This window comes from Mauremys reevesii, unplaced genomic scaffold (assembly GCF_016161935.1).
Source record: "Mauremys reevesii isolate NIE-2019 unplaced genomic scaffold, ASM1616193v1 Contig98, whole genome shotgun sequence".
NCBI lineage: Eukaryota > Metazoa > Chordata > Testudines > Geoemydidae > Mauremys > Mauremys reevesii.
The window spans coordinates 8,265-12,323 of record NW_024100915.1 but is presented as its reverse complement, the minus strand read 5'-3'; the positions used below and the strand labels follow the sequence as shown (position 1 = coordinate 12,323).

The 4,059-nt window shown below is 45.0% G+C and overlaps 1 long non-coding RNA gene across 1 annotated transcript; it reads left to right on the top strand.

The window, feature by feature from the left end:
- Window positions 1–1,576: 1,576 nt before the first annotated feature.
- On the top strand, window positions 1,577–3,745 carry LOC120395138. The gene is made up of 4 exons (XR_005592485.1): window positions 1,577–1,596; window positions 2,586–2,644; window positions 3,522–3,560; window positions 3,691–3,745. It is a non-coding gene; the product is annotated as an uncharacterized LOC120395138 (long non-coding RNA).
- The last annotated feature ends 314 nt before the right edge of the window (window positions 3,746–4,059 follow it).

Below are 4,059 nucleotides of genomic sequence, written 5' to 3'. Positions count from 1 at the left end.
GCAGCTCTTAGTATAGAATGATTCATGTCTCCTTCTTAATCTGTCTCCTTCTTAATCTCTTGACTGTTGTGTTGCTGAATGTCTGGGTTCCTCTCAGAGATCCCATTCCTCAATATCCTTTTTCTAGGAACCTGAAAGGTGCATTAAGCCACTATTTTCAATGGGGTTTCCCGTTCAATATTAGTCAGCAATGTTTTAGCTCCTCTACTCTTCCCTGTTTTCCTTATAGCACTGTCCCTAAATTTCTGTGCTTATTGATACTTTATTATTATTGGGAACTCACTACTAATATTTTGCATCCGAAGAAGTGGGTATTCACCCACAGCTCATGCTGCAAAACGTCTGTTAGTCTATAAGGTGCCACAGGATTCTTTGTTGCTTTTACTAATATTTTGTTGTTTCCATTTTATTTAGGATGAAGGCTCCATCGAGGGCCAGACACCATCTCTGCAGTAAATTTGCTGCATCCCTCTGGCCCCTCACTGCCTTCTTTATGCCCAGTGAAGGCTCCTTATATGCCACAAAGGCATATCAAGCCTCATTCAGCAGGTAATTCTGGGATCAGCTTCCTCCTCCCTGAGTATCCAGCACTTGGGGCCGAACTCCCACCATTCGGAAAGTGTGGATGCAGCAGTCTCTATTCTGCCTAGACCCCAGTCAAGTCTGGGTTTAAAATACTCTGGGAGGGCTCAGGCCCACAGCATTGGACTCGCTTTTCAAGTGATGAGGCTCCTCTTCAAAGAGGAGAAAGAAGAGTCAGGGACAGAAAATGAAGTACTCGCATCTCTAGGTTGATGACAGTTTCCCTGTCTGTGTTTCACTGTAGACTGTAGGGCAGGCTCAAGGTGAGAAGACAACTACTATGTTGTCAGGGTCTTTATCAAGCCATTTCTACTGTCAGTCTGGGAAGGAGCAACAGACAGTTCCTTTAAAGAGCCTAATAATCACTTGTAAGGAGAATATTCCTTAAGATTCAATGCCTCTGAGTAATGTCCTCCCTCCTCCTGATGAGATGGAGTTTTCTCCCTTTGTGACCAAGAGCAACAACAATAGCACACAGACCTTAAGGTCAGAAGGGTCATCGTGATCTGACCTCATGCACATTGCAGGCCACAGAACCGCAGCAACCCACTCCTGTAATAGACCCTAATCTCTGACTGAGTTACTAAGGTGTGATGGAACAAAGCACCTGCTGTGATGGCTGAAGGCCATGGAGATTAGGCAGCCATTGGAAACGAACTTTTGAGATATTTAGGAGATGGGTTTCCAAAATAGGCTTTGATATTTCTGCTAGTTAATAAAATACAGCTTTCCTTTGATAATGGAAGGAAATTGGATTAACAGGGCTCTTACTGGGAGGTGGGATCATGTGGTGTTATTAACATGGATCATATCATATGGGAAGCAGAAGATACAGAAGGGAATTGCTCCCCTCATGCTAATATTTCCTTTCCGTTCATTTTATTTTAGGATGAGTGCTCCCTCCTGGGCCTCTTTAAGAAGTGACCTTCCTTTTCCTGCCCCCGGTCTGTCAGAGGCACAGATCTACAGCCAGTACAGAGCTTTGCTGGAAGAGAGTGGACCCTCTGCCAGAGAGTGAGCATTAGGATTCTTTGTCTGTGTGCACATGGAGAGGGAGGGCAAGTGGGTAGATGTACATATACGTACAAGGTTTTGAGTGCAGACATGGAATACGGTTGCCACCCTTCTAAAAAAATGCACTCACAAGACAAATTCTCTGCAGTTGTTTTAAGAAAGATGGGGTTTTCTCTGACCACCAACAGGCCCCAACCATTCTTCCTCCTCTTAACATCTTCTTGCAATGCAAACAGTCCTTTTCCTCCCCCCCAACCTCATCCTGCTACTATCTGTGTAGTGATAGTCCTATTCTCTCCTATCCCTTTCCTTTGCTGAGTGGGAAATGTCTTTTTTTTATTATATCGTTTGTGCAATGCTTGATGGTTCAGTCATTGCTATGGCAAACAAGTTAACTGCCAATGTCTGCAGTTGGATCTGCCCTGCTCTTTACTATCCTGAATAACTAAGAACTGAAAAGGAGAGTTAGGTGGAGGAGTTTGAACAAAACTGGTAGCATCCAAGAAACAACTATGGAATCTTTCAATTAATATCCGCTGGGGAAGATTACAGGATTGTCTGTGAGCTTGTAGCTACAGGCCAGGGAGGGTGGAGGGGAGCTGTGATCACCCCGAATTTGCACAGAGTCAGAGGGTGCCCCTAAAGGGACAATGTGGCAAGTGAGCTCTAGATGACGAGGAGCAGAAATAAAAACATGTCAACTCTTAAATGTGGTGTGGACTTTCCATGACTCACACCCTCTCATGCCTCACTTTAGCCCATTGAATGGTGGGGTTCGGAAAGAAGAATGGAGGGCTGGGAACTGGCCAGCAGCACCATGTGAGAATGCAATAATTGCCGTTAATTTTACAGACACCCCAGCTTGGTCCACTCTTAATGTCAAGTCCCTCTGAAGGACAAGCTATTGAGCTCAAACCATGTCCCCCGATCTCCTCAATTCGGTAGCAGCTGTCTTCCCCATCTAATGAATGCCTTCTCTCTTTTTTCAGCAACTCTGCACAGCCAAAGATCAGCCATATTACTTCCTCTCCTTTCAGAGGGTCAGGAGGTAAGTGATTTCTACAGTTCTCTAGGGGAGGATTGAACTGGATGACTGAATGTGCTGTTTGCTGCACCTTCTTGCATTTTTCAGAGGATGTCTTTTTTTTTAGCAGCAGCAGCAGCATTCAGTTTGCTGAACGATTATGAAACATTTAGTGCTTCTTAAAATCTCCTTGTGCCTCTTTGGAGGCCACATCCTGCATTTCCAGCCACAATAAACTAGAACTATATTTCAGAGAAGACAAAGAGGATGAAATGTTGACTGTGTGACCCACTGCCATTATACTATAGGGGGAGGTGGAAGAGAGCTTGCAAACATCCAACCCCACAGCTTGACATGCCCTCCACAGCAGTACTCTATTCCCATGCTAGGCAGCTACCACCAGTGGCCATTTGGAGACAGACAAGGGAGATCTGTCTGCTTGCAGGAGATGCAACATAATTAGTATCAAACCAGCCTCACTTTTCTCAGCATTGTTTCCTTCCTTACACTGCCAGGATTGGTTTGCTCTAAAGAGAAGTGATGCTTTACTACCAAATCACTAAGGGTGTTTGGTACACATGAGATGTAAATAGTATAAGAAAGAGCAAACCATCTTTTGCTGAGTTATTATGGGCAGGGATAACTGAGAAATATGTACAGTCATTAATGAAGATGAGAATGAGGAATTCAGCACTTCAGTCACTAAGGTGATTTCTTTTTCTAACACCACTTTAGAATCAAGGGAGCTGCGTGGCGCCTGTAGGTCTTCTAGGCAGAGAATGATACCAAGTGAATGTGTCAGCATTTGAGAAGGAACCCCTCTCCCAAAACACTTGATGTTTAGCAGACTAATATACTTCTAGGTTGTGTGACATTAACTCTGCTTTTCCTTCTCTTTCAGGCTCCTCATGGAAATCCATGGGTCCAGCCCGCCTTTAAAGTAAGTAGCAATGACTGGTGCCCAAGGGGAGGGAGAGAGGATGTAAAAGATCAAGCAGGATCCTATTTCTTCCTGGGGACCCACAGCCAAGGGACATTCCAACTCTCTCTCATATCATCTCTTTTCCCAGTTTCCAGCAGGCCATCTTCATGGAATGCTCTCCAAGCAAGGAAACAAGCTCAAGGAAAGCAGGGGCGTTAGGCGACGAGAGCTGAGAGCGTTGTTCTATGTCACGGCAAACATGGGGCCAGACTTTGTGGCTTTTACCTCACCCATAACTATTTCACATTTTGGGACAACATATCCCTTCAATCAGCGGCACTGCTCTGGGGATCTAAAACCTCTCCTGAAGGATGATCCATCACTCTCACAGATCTTGGGAGAGAGGACAGTCCTTGCTACGGACAGCCCCTCAACCTGAATCAAATTCTCACCAGCAACCACAGACCACACAACAAAAACACTAACCCAGGAACCTATCCTGCAACAAAGCCCTTTG